This window comes from Ascaphus truei, chromosome 4 (genome assembly GCF_040206685.1).
Source record: "Ascaphus truei isolate aAscTru1 chromosome 4, aAscTru1.hap1, whole genome shotgun sequence".
NCBI lineage: Eukaryota > Metazoa > Chordata > Amphibia > Anura > Ascaphidae > Ascaphus > Ascaphus truei.
Window position 1 is genome coordinate 405,945,837 of NC_134486.1, and position 24,594 is coordinate 405,970,430.

Here is a 24,594-nt window from a genome sequence, read left to right on the forward strand (position 1 = left end):
ACAAATCAAGCATCCCAATAGCCTGCCCTCATGGCTAATGTCCCACACTCAGTACTCCCAACACCCATTGTGACCAAGCACTGCCATCTACAGCACTTACTCCCTCACCTGCTGTCTCTGTAAGTTTCCCATTAAACCTCTTAGATTGTAAGCTCTTCGGGGCAGGGATTTCTTTTCCTATTGTCTGATTTTGCTGCACTTACTGCTGCGACACACTTTATTCGAGCAAATACCCAGTATGTACCTGGCAGATACCTGGAATGCGCCGCTCCTCACCTCTGACAAGCCCCGTTGCATTTGCCTTCCCAGCCTGGGTTCATGCCTGGCTGATGGGCGGCTGATCTGTTAAATGATAATGATTAGGATTTAATAGGCTGCAATGCTTCGCGTGTCTACCAGATGGCATAAATTCATGAATTGTAATGCAGTATATATGTATATATTGTGCAGTATTGCAGCCAGCGGGAATAAAATGCTTCAATCCCTGCCTGGAAAATAACTCAACGCACTCGGGCAGAAAACAGTCACAAACCTCAATACACCCGGGTATACCCGAATTCGTGGAACTAGCCGAGCTCGAATAAAGTGTGTCGCCAGTGTATTGTATAATTATAATTCCCTGTACTGTATTCTTTGTGAAGCGCTGAGTACACTTTTGGCGCTATATAAATAAAGACATACAATACAATACAAATATAAGACAAACGTTATGCATTAGAATACATCCATGGGAATTTTTACCTTTCTTGGAAACTGCTCCACCAAGTACCAATGGAGGAACTATAGTGTACCGATTTCCATGTGCCATATGTTGGAGTGTTTGTGTTGCTTTATCAGTAGGGATCCTCTTCGCCAATACTGAAGATATCCACCAAGGAAGACCCGGCCAGAAACAGCGATGGTCATCTCATAGCACATTCCCCTAGTTGATTGGTTTCCCGGGAATAACGTGGTTTCAGAGATTAATTCACAGATTAATTTCTTCTGATAAACAAACTCAACAAATCGTTTCAAATCGGTGCTCCTAACCTCAAAAGTGAGTATGACCTCCGACCTCCGGAGGGCAGAGAGTAGAAGGACGCGTCTCACTGAATCCCCAGACTCAACATGTTTCACTGTAAGCATCTTCCTCAGGAGTCAGACTGACTTTACTCTGATATGTTTTAAAGAATGTCCACATTGTAATTGCGCATGTTATTGATTATTGTAATTGCGCATGTGACTGATTATTGGGATATGCGATTTTTAAGTGGGGCGAATGTGAGTAGTTTCTCCCAAACTGACCCTCAGACAACCTCCACATTTGGGAACGTACTGTATTAAGCTATTTTATTTGTCTACATTTCTTCTTGTTTACGGTGCCAATTCACACCCCCCTACTTTGGTGTCATTAATTTCTTCTGAAACTGAAGGTTCCCAGTTATAACACAGGAGCAGTTCTATTCCAAGGGAGGAAGAGGACTCCTATATAAAGGTCCTCGGGGTCATGGAAACATCTAGATTACATGCTATGTAACTACATATTTATGAAACTATTTTAAAGGATACTCTCTATTTATTGCGTGAGAACGTAATTACCTATATTTATTCCAACTTCAATTTAGGATTGCATGTACTTTTTTTTTTTTTTTAAACTTTGTATTTTTATTATGGCAGGTTCATACTTTCAAGGGTACTGAAAGCAGAACCCGGGAGGGAAGTATGAGGATTATAGTGGTGTAGAAGAAACAAAACAACAATGTAGGCCAGGGGATGGGGGCAGGGTTACATCACATTAACATCCATAGATAACAGTAGTTACAATTAACATATAAAAATACTAACTGGTGGCTTATGTTTCACAAGACCATTTTAAACAAATTTCTAATATGATGAGGGACATGAGAAGCCACTCAATGGATTTTGGTTTATTCCCAAACTCTGAACATTTTCTGATAATCAAAGTGAGAGAGAGACAGGGCCGAATCCGTTTCCCCCAGCCTTGTCCAACCAGGGATCTCAAATGTTTCTACATTTATTAATAGAATCATTAAGGTAAGCCGTTATCTTTTCGTAATGACGTGGTTGCCAAAGTTTATTAACTATCTTATTGAGGTGTGGGGTAGAATTCTAACATCTACATTTATAAGAAATATCGGCCTATAGTTACGACAATCGGTCGCATCTTTCCCCGTTTTGTGAATTACGGAGATGGTGTCCTGAAGCATTTCCTCTAGCATTTTCTTAGTTTCTAGGAATGTATTAAATAGCTTAGTTAGATGAGAGGTAAGTGGAGCAGAATTTTTTTTTTATAATTAAGTCCAGAAAAACTTTCCGGGCCTTGAGCTTTGGATGGCCTCAGGGACGTTACTACCAAAGCCACCTCCTCGTAAGATATATAGCTATTCATTTTTTTTTCAATTCTGAAGGGGTTATCTGAAGTATATTGCAACCTGTCAGGAACTGCCCTTGGTCAGTAAGAGTATTACGGTGCTTCTGTTTCTTCGGACCATCATACAGATCAGCATAGAATTGATGAAATTCCGTAATAATGGAATGTGGAATAATGGGTTGTGAGTGTGAGAACTCCAAATTTCAGTCTGAGAGCTAAAATGTGGTGGTTACTTTGCTTAGTTCTTGGTTTTCTAGCCAGCATGGTGTCTAGTTTGTTACCTTTCTGGTAGTAAATTTGGCCTGTCCATCTGAGGGCTTTTTCTGCCTGGTCATATAATAAAAGGTACCATTTGTTTCTGCTGTCTGCAATCTCTTTGCTGACCTCAGGATCATCATAATTGTGTTGTTACTTGTTTCTAGGGATGCTATTTTGTTGGAAAGAGTGATTTTTTTTTTTGAGCGTGTCTGTCTTTTTCCTATATGACTCTATCCTTATCAGTATTCCTCTGATGACTGCTTTGTGTGCTTTCCAAAGCATGTTTTATGAGCTGTCGGGGGTTGTGTTAATGGAGAATTATGTTGCCAGTTCCTGTTTTACTTCATCAATAATTTCAGGAACCAATAAAAGGGAATTATTTAGCCTCCATGAGTGAAAGCGGGGTGTTTACTCCTCCACTGTTATCTCTATTTGGGAACCCTTGGTAATAGGGTGAATTTTAGCACTGTGGACTAATGAAAACGTGTCAGTGAATATGTAATCGAATCGGGAGTATGTTTTATGTGGGTGTCATATTCTCTAGCCTGCTTTACCCATGCTTGGCCACCGGGACTGCTGCCACTCTCAATGTCTTGTTCTAGCCTGCAGTACCTAAACTTGTCCACCGGGATTGCTGCTGCTAAACTAAGCAACATTCCAGAACCTGATACCTGACACCTCTGCACCTATGCTCCACCTCTCAGCCTGCCTATATAAACCTCCCTTTCCTGTTCCTCCTTGCCTGTTTATACTGCTTCCTTAGCTCCTGCAAGGTTCCTGTGTTTACTGCTGCGCTAGCTATTGCTATCATCCTGTTCCAGTTTCCACGTTGCCGACCTCTGCTTGTTTCCTGACTTCGCTACCTGCCGCCTGCCTCGGACCCCTGCTTGTTTCCTGACTTTGCTACCTGCCACCTGCCTCGGACCCCTGCTTGTTTCCTGACTTCGCTACCTGCCACCTGCCTCTGATCTCTGCTTGTGACCCCTACTTCGCTCCCTGCTGTTCCTGCCACTGGGATCCACTTCAGCCGAAGTCCAATCCTTGACAGAATAAACAGGCCCTACCATGGATTCCGCTGGATCCCGGCTCAGGCTCAGACACTCCATGACTTACAACATATCATGGTTGGTTACCAGGAACAACAAATACACGTGTTTAATCATCTTGGCCGCTTGGAAGAACAAGCCGCCACTGCGGAAGCTGAGAATCGTGAACTACGTGCAGCCTTAATCACCTTGTCTGGTCAAAACACTGTGCCTGTGCAAACCACACCCCGTATATCCCTTCCAGAAAAATTTTGGGGGAAAAAACAATCTTTCCGGAATTTCCTTAATCAATGCAGACTTGTGTTCAAGCTTCAGCCCATCATTTATCATACCGAAGAAGCCCAGGTTGGACTGATCATAACCCTGCTCAAGGATGAGGCCCTTGCTTGGGTCTCCTCTATGTTAGAACAAGATAGCCCACTACTAAGGGACCTGGAGGAGTTCATCAAAGCCATGAGTCTTATTTTTGATGACCAAAATCGTAGTGCAACCGCTGAGGCAACTCTGAACAATCTTCGTCAAGGAAGACGCTCGGCAGCTGAATACGCCGCTGAATTCTGCAGATGGGTTAACGATACTGATTGGAATGAGGCTGCGCAGAAATATCATTTTCGGCAGGGTCTCTCGGAGCACGGTAAAGACGAACTAGCCCAGGTGGAGCCCCCAGAGAGATTTCAGGACTTTGTCCGTTTATGCATCAAAATTGATCGCAGGCGAGGCGCATGCGCGACGGCAAGGAGCATGGCTGCGTGAGATAAGTGCTCCGTGCCTCGCTAAAATACATTGACTGCACAAACCTGACAAAACCATTCCTACAACGGAGCATTTTACTAATAAAGCCCCGCACTATCCCGCAATGTCAAGGAAAACACCTAAAATACCCAAGAAAAAGGGGCTACCGGAATATTTCGACCGAGCCGGATCGCGCGCTGCAGGGGGAGAAATGGCGCCACATTCGAACGCGGGCTCAGAGACGGAGGGTGAGGAGAGAGACAACCCGGTATTGCGCCCGTTAAGACAGAGTGACCTGGATAAACTCTATGATAACCTAAAAACGTTGCTGCAAGCAGAGCTGAAGGACATAAAGAAAGAGGTTACTGGGCTGGGGGAAAGGACGAGTGTCCTCGAAAATAAAGTGGATCAATCAATTAAAGCCATAAAAAGGCAGGATCGCAAATATAACAGCCTTCAAGAACAATTAAATGAGCTGAGGGACCGCCAAGAGGACGCAGAAAATAGGGACAGGCGGAATAACCTCCGAATCAGGGGGGTCCCCGAAACAGTCCTAGACAGTGAAGATTTTGCCCTGAAATGGTTGGAATCTCTGCTCCCTGACACCCCAAAGGAATTCTTAATCCTGGACAGGTGCCATAGAGCCCTGCGATCCAAGCCTCTAATGCATGAGCAACCACGGGACATTGTGCTCAGAATGCACTACTACCGCTCAAAAGAAGCGGTACTCCACAAAACAAGACCCCTGCCAATAGTGGAGTATGAGGGTGTACGAATGTCCATTTATCAGGATTTATCCCCAGAGACTCTAGCTCGCCGAAGGGCCCTGCTACCCATCACCAAGACCCTGAGAGATAAAGGGGTAAGGTACCGTTGGACCTTCCCCTTTGGCCTGCAGGTAACACGAGGCGGCAAAACTACCACCATTCGGGGACTGGAAGAAGGGCCGGAGTTCCTCCATAAGCTGGGCCTAGGTGAAGCCCCGGCAGCGGAAAACCCAAATATCGCCCTACCAGAACCTATCTGGGAACAGCGGGCGAGATCCCCAGGGAGCAAAGGGGCGCAACACCAACCTAAAGAGCTCAGTGGACCACTAAAAATAAAAGAGTTCAATGTTCAAGGGTTAAAAAGTTTCGTTACTAAAGTTACCTGAGGTCTGGTCCCCGGCCGCGGGGAAGCAGTCGCCAAATAAAGAGACTCGCCCCCGAATGAATGAAAGAGGGAAGAACCCCGTCATCCCCGCTTCAAGGATCCGGGGATTAAACAACCCGTAATAAAACGGAGTCCCTGTGGAGAAAATCTGAGGCCTACCTTCCAGATGATGGCGTCCCCTGAAACAAGATGGCGAGGCAGCAGTAGAAGGCGGGAATCCACGGTGAGCCGCAGAAGCAGGAAGGGAGCGGTGAGCGGGAAGCCGGACCAAGCGCACGCACCTCCGACCTGGTGAGAGACGTCTTCCAAAATGGCCGCCCCCGGATACGCGTCACAGCTGAGCCCCGGAAGGAGCGACGCCATCTTGGAGGTGGCAGGAGGCTAAATCCCACCGGCGCGGCCGGATGACGTCGCCGGAATAATTAAAGACAGCGATAGCCCCATCAAGGCTTCCAGAGGGCGCCGGTCGACAGGCGCAGGCGCAAAATAGCCACCCAAACAGCCAGACGCGGGTTTTTTGAATCCGGAATTTTAAAAGGCACAGATAGGATACGGGGGGAAATGCAGCTTAGCGAAGGCACGGCAGAAGCACTAAAAGAGTCAGGGGAAAGGCAGTGTTAGCAAGAAAGGTAGGAAAAAAGGATAAAAAGCAAGTAGTTGAGTGGGAACAGGTAGAAGTGGAGATATAGAAGGAGACAAATTTATAAGGTAGAGTAAGGATGTAGACAGGAGTCTAAAAAGTGAAGGGGAGACAGCAAGTAGAAGGGAAGGGATAGAGGAGAGAATAAGGAAGAGAGCAAATAGAGAGCTAGAATGAAAGAAGAATAAAGCAGGAGAAGGGAGAGAACCAGAAAGCCTTAGAATGGTGTAAACTAGATAGTGGGAGTGGTGACTGGAAGTAGAGGGAAGGAGGATGTGACGTAGGAAACGGTAGGTTAATGGGTAAAAGAGGAAGAAACGGGTTAGTAGGTTACAGATGACAGACTGAGCGGAAAAGGAGAAGGGCGGTAAGGAGCAAGGGGACACAAGGGCGTATTGATACTCTACAAAGAGGGGGGAAAAAAAAGCCGGGACAGTCTCAGGTTTTGCATATTAGTCGTTAGGTTTATTAATTCAAGTTCAGGAAAAGCGAGGCAGGAGAGGATGTGAGAGTCCTGCTCCAAGTCTTCGCATGGGCCTCGCACCAGGTTGGAGGGAGGTAGATCTCCTGAGCCCTGGTGAAGTCCTGTGGGCCTGGTCGAGAGGGACGGGTGATCTTCATCCCACGTCTCCTCCGGACGGTCGGAGAGGAGTCCAGTTTTCCACAGGCAGTGATCTCGTCGAGGAGGCGACGTCGCCGACACGACGAGAATTCTTCTGTTATCTGTCTTGTTTAGTGTTTGTTGTGTCCCCCCAGGTGTCCCCTCTTGTGCGCCCCCCCTTGTGTATTCCTACAGATGGTGAAGTGAGGTATTGCAGTTCGAGGAAAAGAGGAGGTCGAGATGCTGGCCCGGAGGCGTCACTCGAAGCCAGACAGCGGCAGCAAAGTCATCTCATATTCCTAAATGAGTAAGGAACTTAGGTTACTATCACACAACACTAAGGGACTGAACAGCCCAGCTAAGCGCAGAATAGCCTTCCGAGATTATAAGCGTAAAGGGGCAGAAATTCTGTTTCTACAAGAAACGCACTTCTCTCAAGCCAACTTCCCCAAATTTCTAGATAGGGACTACCCGACATACTTTTTGTCATCCGCGAGAGTAAAAAAAAAAGGGGTGGCCATTCTAATCCACAGAGGAATTTCATTCGTACCCGATAAAACTTTCAAAGATAACGAAGGTAGATTTCTCATAGTCAGAGGTACAATCCAAGGGTTCCCAATTACTTTAGCAACAATATATGCCCCTAATGAGACAGCCCCAGGTTTTTTCTCTACCTTCTTCGAGAAGCTCAACAAAGTGGCCAGAGGTAACATCATTGTTGGTGGAGACCTAAATAGGGCTCTACGGGAGGACCTTGACAGATGCTCATCCACTAACATTACACACAGACCCGACATACTAACAATTAAAAAAGGACTACGTGACTGCCAACTACTCGACATCTGGAGGGAACAACATCAGAGATTGAGAGAATACACCTTCTACTCCCACCCACATGACTCATATAGCAGGATAGATTACTTCCTTGTATCCAACAGAATGGTCCCCGGGGTCTCTCACACAGAGATCCATGATATTTCATGGTCAGACCATGCATCTATAGAGCTGCGGTGCACAGTAATCCCACTAGACAGACCTAGAGCGAACTGGAAATTAAACGAAATCCTACTGAAAATCCCAGCCCTACAGAGGGAAATTGGGGAAAAAATCACACAATATTTTGAGGAGAATGAGGGGAGTGTGACAACACACTCCACACTGTGGGAGGCCCATAAGGCTACCCTCAGGGGGATCATTATGAATCTGGCCGCAAAACGAAAAAGAGAACGGGAGGGGAAAGTTTTGAAGTTAGAAGAACAGCTGGCGGAACTTTCCTCTCTCCACAAAAAAAATAAGAATGCCCACACGTTGACCCAAATTCTAGCTACCAAAACTAGTCTTAACCTCCTCCTCTCCGCCCAGGCTGAGAAGGAATTGACCTGGTCTAAACGGAAATTTTACGAAAAAGCTAACAAGCCTGACACACTACTTGCCAACAAGCTAAAAAACAAGCTTCCAAAATATCACATTCACGCAATTCGAAAGCAAAATGGGGACCTTACCTCCATCCCTGCGAACATAGCAGGGGAATTTAAAAAATATTATGAAATATTATACAACGGAGATAAGGTACCCCATAATCCAAAAACAAAGGAGGATCTACGGACCTTCTTAAAAGAGGCACATTTACCCGTTTTGAAGAGATGTGAAAGGGAAGCACTCCAGTCGGACTTCACGAAGGAGGAACTCTCTGGGGTTATCAAAGCACTAAAACCGGCTAAAGCCCCAGGGCCAGATGGCTTTTCGAATTTATACTACAAGAAATATTTAAAAAAACTAGCCCCCCATATGTTAAAGCTATTTAATGAAATCTTAGCAGGGGCCTCATTCCCAGCACAAATGCTCCAAGCCTCAATATCGGTGATCCATAAACCCGGTAAGGACCCGGCAGACTGCAAGAGCTACCGGCCCATTTCACTGATTAACTCGGACCTTAAAATATACTCGAAACTTATAGCCAACAGGGTGGGTAGCGTCCTTCCCGGGTTGATACACACGGATCAAGTAGGGTTTATCGGAGGTAGACAAGCGGCAGATAACACCAGGAGAATTATAGACTTGATTGATCTGGCTCAAAAAGAAAAAATACAATCCATGGTGTTAAGTCTGGACGCTGAGAAAGCCTTCGATAGAATAGACTGGCCCTACCTTTCGGAAACATTGAGAGCATTTGGCTTTGAGGGACGCCTCCTGCAAGCCATCCTGGCGTTGTATAAAAATCCAACAGCAAGAGTGAGATATCAAGGCTTCCCCTCAGAACAGTTTGAAATCAAAAGCGGAACACGTCAAGGATGTCCACTGTCGCCGTTACTGTTCGCCTTATGTATAGAGCCTCTGGCGGCACACATTAGACTTAACCCAGATATCTCTAGTATCCCAGTGGGAGACCAAATGCACAAAGCCGCACTTTATGCGGACGATGTCATTCTCACAATAACCAACCCTCTCACATCTCTCCCAAATATATTCGACATATTGGGCAAATTTAACCAAATCTCGGGATTCAAGATCAATCAGTCTAAATCGGAAGCCCTCAATATTAACTTACCAAAAGAAGTCGAAAAACTGATTGACCTCAATTTTCAGTTTAAATGGCAACCCTCTGCGATCAAATATTTAGGGGTGTATCTCACACGGGATTATAAAACTTTGTATAAAGCAAATTTCCCCAAGATCATAAAGACACTGGGAGAGGATCTCCGAACCTGGATGAAGGGGAACATCTCTTGGATTGGGAGGATACATAGCGTGAAAATGAATCTCCTCCCGAAGATGCTATATCTCTTCCAGAGTCTCCCTGTCCCATTGGTACAGGCGGACATCCTCTCCCTCCAGTCAAAAATTATGAAATTTATTTGGAATGGGAAAAACCCACGAATTACTAAAGGGATTTTAAAACGTCCCACGCTTCGTGGAGGGTTAGCGGTGCCTTGCTTGCAGGCCTACTACAAAGCAGCCCAATTAGGGCAGATTTTCCAATGGCACACAGACCCAAGCCTACGGAGATGGGTTGAGTTGGAAAAGATATGTTGTGCACCAATTGAAATCCGAAATTTAATCTGGCTACCCAAAGAAGGGGTACGCAAGATGCACATCCCGCTACAGACCATGGTCAATTCGTTAAAAGTCTGGGAGGCCACGAAGCTTAAATGTAACCTGACAACCAAAGCGTCAGTAATGACGCCAATATTGGGCAACCCCGATTTCGCTCCGGGCCTGAATAGCAAAAATTTCTTAATCTGGACTCAGAAGGGATTCTCCCGCCTAAAAGATCTGGAGGGCAAAAGGACCATACAATCATTTGAGCAAATTAAATCCTCTAAGAATATCCCAAACAGCGAATTTTTTAGGTACCTCCAGCTCAGAGATTTCTACAACAAAACGCCAGTAAGACCGGCACGAACAAATTTTGAGCAGCTGTGTTCTAGAGATACGGACACAAGGGGACTCACGTCTAGAATGTACAGGGAAGTGATCTGCCAGAAGTCGCCCAATGACAATAGACTGAGTTACATGAGACAGTGGGAATTTGACCTAGGAGAGACTTTAGAGGACGATGACTGGGACAGAATTATTCAGGCGGCGGCAAAAAGCTCAATCTGCACCACATTAAAGGAGAACACATATAAAGTCCTAATGAGGTGGTACTACACTCCGACGCGCTTAGCGAAATTTGTAAAGGGCTACTCTCCTCTCTGCCCTAAACAGTGTGGGGAGGCAGCAGATCTCCGACATATGCTGTGGTCTTGCACGAAGGTGGCCCCTATTTGGGAACAAATCAGAGATTGGATTCAGCGGATTCTCGATTTGGAGATCCCCCTCGACCCGTGGCTGTTCCTGCTGGGCAGACGGATCGAGGGTCTGTCAAATGCGTCGCATAAATTGATCGCGCATTTTGCCACTGCCACGAGGTGTGAGATCGCAGCATTATGGAAACAGCAGGAGGTACCAATTATCCCTAAGATCAAAAATAGAATTTGGTATGTCTGCCGGATGGAACAATTAACGAGTCTAGTTAATGACACCGGCACAAATTTTCTAAAAGTCTGGGATCCATGGTTGACCCAGGCAGACATCCCAGGAGTGGATGCCGCCTCAATGCTGCATTAATTAAACTAGGTGCGTTCTCCTTTATGGGCAGACAAGACAACACGACTTAGAGACGCACAGCTAGCAGACCCTTCGGATGCCATAGAATTGGGAAAAAGCAATGATCAGGAGGAATCCTCGGAAGGACCTGTCCAGACTCAATCTCTCAGCAAGGGCCGACAATACTGAAAAGGAGCTACGGTATCGGCATCCCTACTCCGGAGCCCGGCTACCCACTATCTCCCCCCTCACCTCCCCTCCCCCACCCCTACCCTCTCACCCTGTCCCCTTGTCATGTTCGTCTGGTCCTGTCTGTAAACCGTTAAGTCTGTTCGTCTTCTAGGCGTTTCTTTATATGTTTGACAAATATGGAAATGTAATAATGGGCTGTGGTACATTGGTTGTATCTGTATTTTCCAATAAAAAATTTGAAGTTTTAAAAAAAAAATTGATCGCAGGCTTACGGAAAGACGATTGGAGAGACAGGGGTTCATGCCAAGCAACCCTGGGTTTCGAGATGTCAGTATCCCAAGACGTTCCAGGGAGACTGAGGAGGAGCCGATGCAAGTAAATACACTGCGGGGACCCATCTCAACCGGGGAAAGGAATAGACGCCGAACAGAAGATCTCTGTTTATATTGCGGAAATGATGGGCACTATCTCGCTGATTGCCCAAACAAGTCCAGGCGGTCTTCTTTCCAGAGCCCTAGGAGAAATCAGCTGCAAGACTGTTTTCTCTGCTTCTCAAGGGAAAGATAACCCTCCTTCGCTACACCCTCACCTCCTGGTTCCTATTATAATCGAGGAAGGAACACATCGTTTTTCAACCACAGTAATGGTTGACTCAGGGACGGCAGGGAATTTTATGGACATAGAATTCACCAAGAACAATTCGGTATCATTTGTAGCCAAGGAATCGCCAGAAAGGATGGAAGTCGTTGACGGTTCTCCCTTGAGCTCTGGACCTGTTACCCATGAAACCAGTAACTTAACACTAATCATGGAGCCCAATCACCAGGAGAAGATTTATTTTGGTCTCATTCCATCACCATTGTTTCCAGTGATTCTGGGAATTCCATGGCTCATGATCCATAACCCACTAATTGACTGGAAGACAAAGACCCTCACGTTTCCCTCGGAGCACTGTCAGCTAGCCTGTCTACCTAAAACTCCTATACCAGAGTGTTTAGGAATACATAAGATTTCCTCATCTCAAGAAAATCTTCTGCCGGCTCCTTACTCTGAGTTTTTAGATGTGTGTGTGACAAGAAGAAAGCAGATACGCTTCCCCCACATCGCTCTTATGACTGTCCCATTGAATTATTACCGGGTGCTGCCATTCCGTTTGGAAGAATCTATTCCCTCTCAGAACCGGAATTGAAGGTCCTCAATGACTACCTACAGGAGAACCTATCAAAGGGTTTTATCCGACCCTCTACTTCTCCAGCAGGCGCTGCGCTCTTCTTCATGGGAAAGAAAGACGGTTCTCTACGCCCCTGCATTGACTATCGGGAACTAAATAAGATTACGGTGAAGAACAGGTACCCATTACCTCTGATACCTGAACTGTTGGAAAGAATTCGGTCTGCCAAAATCTTTACCAAATTAGATCTCAGAGGAGCATATAATTTGGTCCGCATTCGACCCGGTGACGAATGGAAAACAGCTTTCCGAACCCGTTATGGGCACTATGAATATCTGGTGATGCCTTTTGGACTCTGTAATGCCCCTGCTACCTTCCAGCATTTAATTAATGATGTCCTCCGAGAGTTATTGGACAAATTCGTAGTGGCATACCTGGATGACATCCTTGTCTTCTCAGATAACATCATGGATCATCAGAGACATGTCCGAATTGTCCTTGAGCGTCTCCGTAAGTACAAATTGTACATCAAGTTAGAAAAATGCGAATTTGAAAAGACCAACATGCAATTTCTCGGTTACATCATCTCTCCCGAGGGTTTGAGTATGGACCCAGGCAAGATTCAAGCCGTGGTGGAATGGCCAATCCCTCGAAATGAAAAGGACATTCAGAGATTTGTGGGTTTTGCCAATTTCTATAGACGTTTTATTAAAAATTTCTCTGGCATTATTGCTCCAATCACCCAACTCACACGGAAAGAATTCCCCTTCAAATGGTCTTCTAAAGCGGATGCGGCATTCGAACAATTGAAGTCACTCTTCACATCTGCCCCTATCCTCATCCATCCAAATCCAGAATTACCATTCATCTTGGAAGTGGATGCATCCGACTCCGCTGTTGGTGCCATTCTGTCATAAAGAATTGGACCTAAGATGCTCCTTCATCCATGTGCCTTTTATTCATACCAAATTTCAACAGCTGAATGAAATTATGACATCGGAAACAAAGAACTCTTGGCTATAAAAGCTGCATTCTCTGAGTGGAGATATCTACTGGAGGGGGCCAATCATCCAATTACGGTTTTCATGGATCATAGGAACTTAGAATTCATTTGATCCGCAAAGAGACTGTCTGCGCGACAAGCCAGATGGGCTCTCTTCTTTGCAAGATTTCAGTTCCACATCTCATACCGCCCTGGCTCCAAGAATGGGAAAGCCGACGCCTTGTCACGGTCCTTTCCGAATCCTAGTTTAGACAAAGAGCAAGAAGAAACTATTCTTCCAGAAAGAATTTTTTTGGGCGTCACATTCTCTGCCGATCTCCTCACACGAATAAAGGGAGCCTACTCAAATGACACTTTTCTTAAAAACCCTCCTCCGGAAGCAGAACTATTTCTATGTGATGGTCTCTGGAACTGTAAGGATCGTCTGTTCGTCCCTAAGGAGGTAAGATTAGAGGTGCTCCAATTAATGCACGACTCCCGACCCGCTGGTCACCCAGGTGTCCTCAATACACAGGAACTGTTGTCTCGCTCTTTTTGGTGGCCTAAATTAGCACAAGATGTTAAAGACTATGTCCTCTCCTGTGAGACTTGTGCTAGGACCAAGACCCCTCGAGCATCACCTGTGGGTTTACTGCAGCCTCTTCCGGTTCCAACTCGTCCTTGGGGGTCCATATCAATGGATTTTATTGTTGACCTGCCACGATCAAATGGACATAATACCATCCTGGTAGTGTTGGATCGACTTACAAAGATGGCTCACTTCATTGCAGCACAGAATCTTCCTTCTGCAGACCAGACAGCCAAGTTGATTGTGAAAGAGGTGTTTCGGCTTCACGGGGCTCCTGATGAGATTATATCCGATAGAGGGGTACAATTTACTTCAAAATTTTGGAGGACCTTCTGTTCCTCTCTAGGAATTCGTTTAAATTTATCGTCTGGCTATCATCCACAATCCAATGGCCAGACAGAAAGGACCAATCAGACTTTGGAACAATACTTACGATGTTTTGTTTGTCATCTCCAGGATGACTGGATTGATTTCCTACCATTAGCTGAGTTTTCATACAACAACTCACATCATTCATCGACTCAGAAGAGCCCCTTTTTCTCAAATTATGGATTTCATCCAACCTTTATTCCTCGTTTTCCATCTTCGGGCCCCATTCCGGCAGTTACAGAGAAACTGGAGACTCTGTGAGACATCCAGGAGACCCTCAAAGAGACACTTCGTGAGACTCAAGTAAAGTACAAAAGAGCAGCAGACCAACACCGCAGACCCTCCCCAGAATTTCAAGTCTGGGATAAAGTCTGGCTTTCTACAAAAAATCTACGTCTAAAAGTTCCAACCATTAAATTGGGCCAAAAATACATCGGGCCATTTCGCATCTCAGCACTAATAAATCCAGTGTCCTTCAGATTAGAGCTTCCTGAGACCATCAAAATACACCCTGTGTTTCACTCTTCTCTGCTGAAACCTTTCCGTGAGAACCCGTTTGCTGGACGGAGACTTCCTCCCCCTGAACCCGTCCTCGTGGATAACGAAGAGGAATTAATTGTGGAAAGAATTTTGGATTCCAGGTTACACCGAGGGAAACTACAGTACCTGGTTCACTGGGGGGGCTATGGCCCAGAGGAGAGGTCTTGGGGACCCAAAGATTTTGTACATGCTCCGCGACTAGTCAAAGCTTTCCACTGACGATATCCAGACAAGCCTAGCAAGGATCGTCCGGAGAACGCTCTTGGGAGGGTGGAGTAATGTCATATTCTCTAGCCTGCTGTACCCATGCTTGGCCACCGGGACTGCTGCCACTCTCAATGTCTTGTTCTAGCCTGCAGTACCTAAACTTGTCCACCGGGATTGCTGCTGCTAAACTAAGGAACATTCCAGAACCTGATACCTGACACCTCTGCACCTGTGCTCCACCTCTCAGCCTGCCTATATAAACCTCCCTTTCCTGTTCCTCCTTGCCTGTTTATACTGGTTCCTTAGCTCCTGCAAGGTTCCTGTGTTTACTGCTGTGCTAGCTATTGCTATCATCCTGTTCCAGTTTCCACGTTGCCGACCTCTGCTTGTTTCCTGACTTCGCTACCTGCCGCCTGCCTCGGACCCCTGCTTGTTTCCTGACTTTGCTACCTGCCGCCTGCCTCGGACCCCTGCTTGTTTCCTGACTTCGCTACCTGCCGCCTGCCTCTGATCTCTGCTTGTGGCCCCTACTTCGCTCCCTGCTGTTCCTGCCACTGGAATCCACTTCAGCCGAAGTCCAATCCTTGACAGTGGGTTGGAGGAAAAATGTGTAGTCCCATTGGTTTGGGTGGATTAACCTCCATGTGTCGAGTAGCAGATATTGTCTTAGACAGAGGGTTAAAAACTTTGGTGGTTTTTGTTTAATTCCAATTTTACTTAGTAGAGGGATGGATCTTTCTAGAGAATTATCTAGATAAATTGAATTCTCCTGCAACTATTTATATTCCTCTTTTAGTTTTCCCCATGGCATAAAAAAAAAATCTTCAAAAAATCCCTTAGCCAGGGCATTGGGTGCATATGATTGGTGCGTTATAAATAGTTCCTGATAAAATGAAGTATCTACCTTCTTTGTTGCATTTTTTCTTTTCTAGGACAAGGGGGGTTTTATTATCAAATAATACAGCACAACCCCGTTATAGCGTGATCCGCTTATAACGCGGTGTGAGCATGGCTCCCAGCTTTCTTTTGGGGGGGGGGGAGCAAACTACACACACACACACACACACACACGCACACACACTCACACACTATATAATGCCTGTGAAAAATAGCAATGGAATTATCTAGCTGAAACATTCTTAATGCATAATACAGTGACCTTTCTGATATGAGAGGGACCTGCATTCAGAGGTCTACTACTATCATCCTTTTTTTCAATACATTTTAAACAAGAGGATCTGGCTAGTTATTCGGATTCAATACACAATCAGTTTGGGTGTCTTATTTCCATTTGAAAACAGTCCAATTTCCAATCAAGCAGAGATGCAGCATAGAAAGCACAAGCCACTCAGCCTAAGGGGGTGATATAGGTGATGAAATATGAAGCCAGGCACTAAATATTTTTCCCAGATCTCTTTCCTTTATATGCTGATAGTGATTTATTCTTAACCCAATATCCACTTAGAAAATATGATTTAATTGTTTTGAAAAGTCTTTGTTGGCGGGAATGGGAGACTCCCTGGTGTAAACTCTGAAAGCATATGATTGATAAAGAAGGTTGATTGTCCTCCTGTGATCTCGTATGGTTATCAGCCAGTTAATGAACAGTATTCCTGGGCCAATAATTGTAACTTATTTGAAGGAACTGTTTACAAAGATCTATAAAAGAAGGTAAGGAGAGAGAGACATGAACAAAGAACAGAAGCTATTGCTTGACTGAAATCCCTCATCTTTTAACCGTTGTAGCATTTAAGGAAGCAAATTTCTCTCTTGATTATTCTAGGATCTTGCTCGTGCTGCCGGCGCTTCTCGCCCTCGCGCTGATCTGTCAGCCGGAGGAGCTGCATGCTGCTGCATATACAGTAGCGCCTCCGCGATGGCTTACCCGGAGACCATGTCTGTGGTGTCGGATCCCCAGCACGCTTCTCCAGGTAAGTCCTGTGGGGGTGCAGCTGTGCTGCGGGTCTGGGAAAGCTGGGAGAGTTTTCCCAGTTTTCCCCCTCTGGTGGACGCGGAACCCCGATTGTGGCGGGCATTTTTCATTTTTTCGCGATCCCTGTTATAATGCGGTTGAATCGACCCTGAACACCGCATTAAAACAGGGTTCAGCTGTATTGCTACTCCATTTTTCTTCCACTGGGAAGATGAGAAAAATACACAAGAGAAATTTTTATCAAGTGTCATGATAGAGGGGGTTTGGCCCGGGATTAAAGGGGTTACACCCCATTTGGCCACCCCCTACTCTCACTTGGGAAGCAAGGGGTTAACTGGACTGAGGTCCAGTAATGTGTTTTTTACCATGCTTCAGTATCCAAATGTTTATTCCCGTGTAAATGTAATGTCTCACACATACACTAGGGTTGATGCGGGAGGGAAGGGGTTAATGTTAATTTAGTGATTATAGCCCTTTGTTCCCTTTTCCCACCTTTTCAGGCTCCATTTTGCAGCCTTCCATAGGCCGAGATTGAGCCTCCATGCTTTCTAATGGCAGAAGTAGCGGTTTTGGACCTGTTTTCCAGCGACAACCAGCAGGTGGCATCCGAGAGGAGGAGCGGCGGTTTCCCATTGTAAGTCAATGGGCTCATTGACTTCAATGGAGATTCCTCAACGCCGGCCTCGAGGAACAGGTTGGCAGCCATCCAAACCGCAGACCGCAAAAGCGATTACAATGTCTTTGAAAAGAGTTTAATCACTTTGGTCAAGTTCAAAGACAATTGGCGTGGGAATCTTAGGTTCTAGGGCCCTTGGGAATAAAGTTCTTTTTGCCCCTAGCTCCTAGGAACCCCCACACACAATCCACCGGGTCCAGGAATGAGAGACCCCCGTAAGGGGTCGAGTGGAGAAGGAGGGTCGCGCCATTGACTTCAATGGCGGAGTGGAGGTCCCATTGAATCTAATGGCGGCGTGCGCCATGCATTGTCTATGGCAGAGCCGGCCATTGATTCCAATGGGGAAAAGCCGCGTGGCGTAAAAACGACTAAGTGAAAAATGATGAAAAAGGTAAGTCCGTATCTCTGGTTCTGGAATGACCAGAGGGATGGAATTTGGGTGGCATGTAGCCAAGGTTCCGGCTTTAATGTATGACCCTTCCCAGCCCTCTCTGAACAACCAGACGGAGTATGGACGAATGTAAAGTTTGTTGGATTTTCCCATAGGCTTCAATGGCGGCGGTTTCCCCATTGAAAGCCTATGGCGGGAAACCTCATTGACGGCAACGGCGGAGCCCGCCATTCAACGCTATGGCGGCAGACCCCGTTGATTTCAATGGGAAAAGAGTGAAAAGCAGAGATTCATTTTTTAAAGGGAAGAATCCTGTATTTTAAAAATGTGTTAAAGTGCATTTGTTTATCTCCGGTTTTCGAGGTCGCAGAGAGTTGAAATTTGGCAAATATTTAGGGGCACTGTAGGCATTAAAAACTGGCAGATTTCGACCCACTGGACCCATCAGAACGGAACTTATTAATATGTGAATATATTAAAGTGTATATGGGATTTTGGATCTGCTCTGAAAATGCAGACTCCATCTGCTATGCTAAATAGGGCAGGAAGGGCATCCTGAAGTCTTAGCATAGCCCTGTGATCAAAAGTGATCAAAAGTTAACTGCCCTGATTGTTTATACTAAAGGCCGGGAACAAAGGAAGTTGAGTGGTTTGGGAGTGTCATCCTTTACACTTACAATCAACTTCAAAGAGATTTTTCTAGCCAACTCGGCGCCTAGGGTTAAGAGAGGGGTTTGAAATGGTATTTAAACCAGGATCAGCCCTTACTCAATTGTCTTTCGTGTCTTGGTGATTTTCAAGATTACTGCATGAACTGCTAGTCAAGATTTCTGACTATTTCATCATTTCCATCCTAAGTAAGTGCATATTTTGTCTGTTATTTGTATAATCTCGTGTGTTCACCTTTTTCAAGGAATAAATTATATTTTATCATATCTCAGCCGTGTTCAGTTCAACCCAGTTATATTTTTGGTGTGTATTATTAATAGCCTGTCACAAAGTTACCGTCACATCAAGACAAGGGGGTTATGACCTGGAACTAAAGTGGGTCTCTTGTAGAAACAAAATATCAGCTTTTATTTTTTTATAGTCCATAGATGCTAATCTACATTTGTTAGGGCTGTTGAGACCTTTAACGCTGTGAGAGTTAATCCTATATGACACTACGTGATGAGGTGTAGGAACATCTATAATTTGTTAACCTGAGATTTTATGACTAAGCTGAGATCAAGCTTTTAATCAGAGCGATCAAGTGACACATTTTGGGAAGACTCTGGAGGGACCAGTATTTATTAATAATAATAATATGTTCTTGTATAACGCTGCTAGTTTTACGTGGCGCTTTACAGAGACATTTTGCAGGCACAGGTCCCTGCCCCGTGGAGCTTACAATCTATGTTTTTGGTGCCTGAGGCACAGGGAGATAAAGTGACTTGCCCAAGGTCACAAGGAGCAGACACCGGGAATTTAACCTGTTGCCCACTTCAAACTCAGTGCCAGTCAGGAGTGACTCGGTGAGTAAAGACACTAACTCCAGAAAATGTTTGTGAGGGGGAGATGGACACTGGGGCAAAAATGGGGGTGGGGTTGGGGGAAGTGTGGGAGATTTGGTGGTGTCTCCAAACCTGATGGCCCAGATGTGGGTCTGGAGTGGGGGCGGGTGGGGTTGTCTGTGCACTTGTGGTTCGAGGTGAACATTGCGCAGGTTACTGAGCAGGGGGAATCGCGTACTGGGGTCATGTTGTATGTTTATGGATTCTGGGGAAATCCTGAGAATTGTAAAATAGAAGAGAGCACACAAAGCAGAGAGTACCTTTTACATCAAATATCAGTAGGAGGTACACATGTTTTGTCTCTGATCACAGTGCCTAGAATGGTAGAAGGTCTTAACCGCTAAAATCACATCCCTCCGTATTCTGTCTTTCTATAGGTCGTTCGGACAAGACATGTAACCCCAACTGAAACGACCATAGTAATAGGTCGGCCTTGGAATAGTCTCCTCTAGGATGCTCAGGTTGTGAAAATAGATATTGGATATAGATATTGGTAAACCGAACACATAGATAACATATAAATAGCATATACAAGTATAACAATAACAGCACTCCCGTGGGAAGCATGAAAAATATATGTTTCTTAATCAAGAAGGGGTAGGGACTCCAACAGGAGCAGAAGTAATGCAGACTCCTCAAACACTAGCCGGGGTGTCTCCCTTACAGCTTTCAGGAGAGCCTCCTTGGTTTTGAAATAATTGAGCCCGAGGATGACATTTCTATGCTATTTTTAGGGGTTTGTCCTGTATGTGATGCTTGTTGCGGGCTTAAGTGTCCAAGATGCAATCGTAGCTTCTCTATTCAGTTCCTGCTGCCGTCTTCCATATACAAAACATTTGCCTTTCAAAATCAGAACAAAGTTCTGTAAAACCTATTTCAAAACATAAAACATTGTAGGAACGAGTCCTGAAATTGGTGCATCAAAAACTTTCTTAGGTGAATAATGATTATATGTGAGGACTATTAGTAAATCTTGAATGGATCAGGGACTATCCTTGAGTGGTGGGTACCCAGTGTACAATAAATAAAGCAGAGAGCATATGCATGTGGAAATCAATGGACGTGGCTGAGATCGGGAGAGAGGAAGGGGGATGGAAACATGAGACCACACACTGGGTGCGACTTCGCTGTCCAACCGACTCTGACCTGGAAGCTCCCAGAGTCCAAAACCACACTGGCTCGAAACTTGCAAGAAAGAAGAGATAAATGTCACTCCATGTGTAACCCCATCTTGTGGGTAAGTGTCTCTTTACTCACAGTACCGAACTTCCTGGCAGTTCCTTTCTGTTAGGTGTGCTGCTGCCGGATTGATGAATGCATAGTAGAGAAGAAAAATGGCGGTGCACTACGGAAAAAAGTTTGAAAAGGGCAGGACGCCGGACGATGAGATACAAGTTTAATCAGCACTTGGCAAATATGTACATGGTGAAAAAAAAAGGTGCTGTGACGGGTTTTGCGCCTGTTCTGGCACTTTATCAAAGAGTGATTACACTGAGTCAGTATGAACACTTTTATAGTGGTTTGATGCCGGAAGTGTCGTCCTGGATGCAGCGGTGAAAAGTGTCCGCTAAAAACCGGGAACACACGATGTAATGAATCCAGTCAAATAAGACACTATTCGTCCATGAAACCACAAATCCTAGAGATACAAAGTAACAAGAAACAATATAATGTGTTAAAAACAACAACATTATTTGACACAATGAAAATCGTGTGAAGAACATGGCATGCAAACATGCCTCAAAACAAATAAGTTAAAAGAAATACCTAGACAAACATGTATATTAGTATACTATATTATAACTGTTGCCAGAAAGTGCAATCAATGCAAATCGATAGACTCAGTAATAAATACAAACTCTTAAGACATAAATTGATTCAACTGCTTAATAGTACACCAATATAAATGTATGTACAGATATAACATCTAATTGCAAAATTAGCATGATCAAACATGGATATCTGGCATGCAGATGATGCTATAAATCTCTGCATAGCCATAAGCATTGGATGGCTAGATCCCTGTACCTTGTGATGAAGCATACATTAAGACAGGGGTGTGCAAACTTTTGTTGCTGCGCCCCCTGCCTGCTCTCCCCCAGTGCTCGCACCCCCCAACACCCCTTACCATAGTGCGGGAGTCATGTGACCTCACATCACGTGACCTGCTGCATCATTTGATACCAGATGGCTGCATCTCGGTCAGCTGAGTTGCAGAGGCCTCATGCGGTCCCCCGGCATTTATTTTAAATGCCTTGGGGAAGAGTGCAGGGCTTCTGCAATCGCCGCACCCCCCCCAGAAAAATCTCGCACCCCGCAGTTTGCACACCCCTGCATTAAGACGCATTTAGAATCTTCAAAGGCCACGTCCATGGTCGGCGTGCGTGTGGCGCGATCACAATGCCTTATGGCAATGATCGCAGCCATAGACTGTGCGTGCGTGACAGCACGAGGGGCGCGCGGTGCGCGAGGAATCAGTTAAATTTGATTCCACGGCCCGATGGCCGGGTCACGTGAGCGATTGGCCCAATGAGGGTCACAACTCGCAGCTAAAAAGCGGGTGACGTCACGCGCACGGACGCGAGCGCGCGGTCACCGTGGACCCAGCCTAAGAAATGGAACAGCTAAATGACATAGACCACATATAAATACATTCACAAAATAACAAATCCAGTGAGTATACAGATTGCTCACTAGTACACATACGTTGAGCAATTTGATACATATATTTCAATGGTACATGTGACATAGGCTGTCAATAGAGCCTCAGCCCGCGCTCCTCCGCGCTGACGCTGAGGCTCGCCTGCCCGGTCAGCAGCGATCCCATGGACTGGCAGGCGAGCCAGCGTCCGTGATTGGGAGGTGGGGGGAGGCGGGGCAGTGACGTCGCTGGGCCAATAGCCCGCAACGCAGCGACGTCAGCGTCACGGCGCCGTGACGTTGACGCTGCTGTGCTGTGATTGGAGGTTTTCAGCCTGAAAAACAGCATTGGCTGTCGGGTGAAAAACCCAACTCCTCAGCACGCCTGCGGGCGCTCGCGTGAGCACCCTCTCAAGACATCCTCATTGAGGATGCCGGGGCTCAGTGCGGAGCGTCCGTACGGCTCAGAGCTGCCTGTCCTTCCATGGACGCAGCCTTAGAAGAAAGGAAAGGGACAAAACTCCCAATGACATATCAGTACCCAAGAAATATCACATCTTTTGTGTTACTATTACATGAATCTCATTCAAGAAGGATTGTCCTATGTAACTTAAAGGAACACAACTAAATATCAACTACAACACCTATAAAATCTAAATACTGTAATACATACATAGTTTTTTTAAGAAGATCAAAGAACATATGAAGATAAATACTGTCTCACTATGACTCATACGTCACTCTTTGATAAAGCTCCAGAACAGGCGTGAAATGTGTCAGAGGATTTTTTTTTCAACCGAGTGTTGTTTAAACTAATTTTTTCATCTCATCCGCTGCGTCCAACCCTTTTCAAACTTTTTTCCGCAGTGCACTGCCATTTTTCTTCTCTATTAAAACTGTAGGCCAAGTAATACAGTATCCTACGTGTGTGATTTAAAAAAAAAAAAAATCACTTCTGTATTATAGAAAAAATACTTGTAGCATTTAAAAAAAAAAATTTTGAATGTATTATAATGTACCAAGCATTTTTTGTTTCTTTAGCAACCATTTACAAAGTCACGTCCCCTTCCTCTTCTGAAACAGGCTCTGGCACACCCCTTTTTGAGCCCTGCCCACTCTCTAGCAGTGCACCAATTGTATCTAGTGCCTGCCTGGTCACATGATCTTCCCCACAGAACTTTGCATCTCTTTTTCTCTTCTGCGGCACGGGCAGCCATTTAATGAACCCCCCAAGCCGTATCTTCGCCGATCGATCACAGGAGAACGGATCGATCGGCAACTTAGATAATTACATATCATTGTGTGGATTCTATTGATGCCCATATTAAAGGGGAAAGAAAAGAAAATTTAAAAAAAGCAGCATCTTGAACTGCTGCTTTAAAACCAGAAACGGTGATGCTTTTTGCATCATTATTAAAAAGATAGTACAAGTAACAATGCTAAAAGCTGCACTATATATATATATATATATATATATATATATATATATATATATATATATATATATATATATATTTGTTTAAATATTATTTGTTTGAGACTGCTACAGCAGGGGTGCACAAACTTTTCCCCGTACACTCTCCTGCCTGCTCTCCTCTGCAGCTTGCGCCCCCCCACCCTGCTTGGCTTGGCGTCAAATGACACGCGGGGTCATGACGCCACATTACCATGGCAACATGACACCACGTGTTGTCACGTGACCCCACACGCCGAGTTACCATGACAACGCGTCGCTCGAATGTAAGGAATGTTTAGTGTGTTATAGAGGCCTCGCGCGGCTCCCCGGCATTTAATTTAAATGCCTAGGGTGAGCGCGCGGAACCTCTATAACTGCCGTGCCCCCCCCCCGAAAATCTTGCGCACCCCTGTGCTACAGCATAGTAGTGATTTTCCAGCTGGGAAACTTTAATTAATCCTAACAGATTCCATCACATTCATTGTCTTAGTGAAATGCAATTGATAACAAATGCAAAACAGATGTACATGTCTATATTTATTACGCCTTGGTGACTTTGATTAATAGTGTCCCATCTGCAAAATGTAAGCAAATTTGGTGACAAAATATTTCACCAGATTTATCAAAGAACAAACTCAAATGTTTTCCCCAGTGGGCTATTTCAAGAGAGATAAAGTGTACAGATGTAATACACTTACTGCCACAGTGACCGCGAAAAGCTTAATTCTAAATCCCCTACAATTATTTACGTTTTGCGGGGTGATCGCGTCTGAGTGCACAAAAATTGAGTTTAATGGTCAGTTGTACTACTTTGCAGTAATGATAGGCAGTTCACATGTGCTAGTGTGTCTTTAATGTTAATGCAATGCAAAATGCAAATCCCACATCACTGGCAGCACTTAATGAAACAGCTCATTGCAGTTAAAATGATTTTATTTCAGTGAAATTCCCATAGTATAAAAGTATAATAGCCCAGACCATAGAAGCAGGGACTAGGGGAGATTGG

The 24,594-nt window shown here is 45.2% G+C and overlaps 1 protein-coding gene across 6 annotated transcripts in view; it reads right to left on the minus strand.

Annotated features, from left to right (window-relative positions):
- FAM167A (family with sequence similarity 167 member A) overlaps positions 1 to 24,594 on the minus strand; it is a 130,129-nt gene that overhangs the window by 61,026 nt on the left and 44,509 nt on the right. The window contains exon 1 of one of the 6 annotated variants that reach the window (XM_075598708.1): positions 742 to 1,056. The exons of the other annotated variants lie outside the window; for them this stretch is intronic. The gene's annotated coding sequence lies outside the window, so the exon portion shown is untranslated. Of the gene's footprint in view, positions 1 to 741; positions 1,057 to 24,594 lie in introns of those variants that run through there. 6 annotated transcript variants of the gene reach the window in all.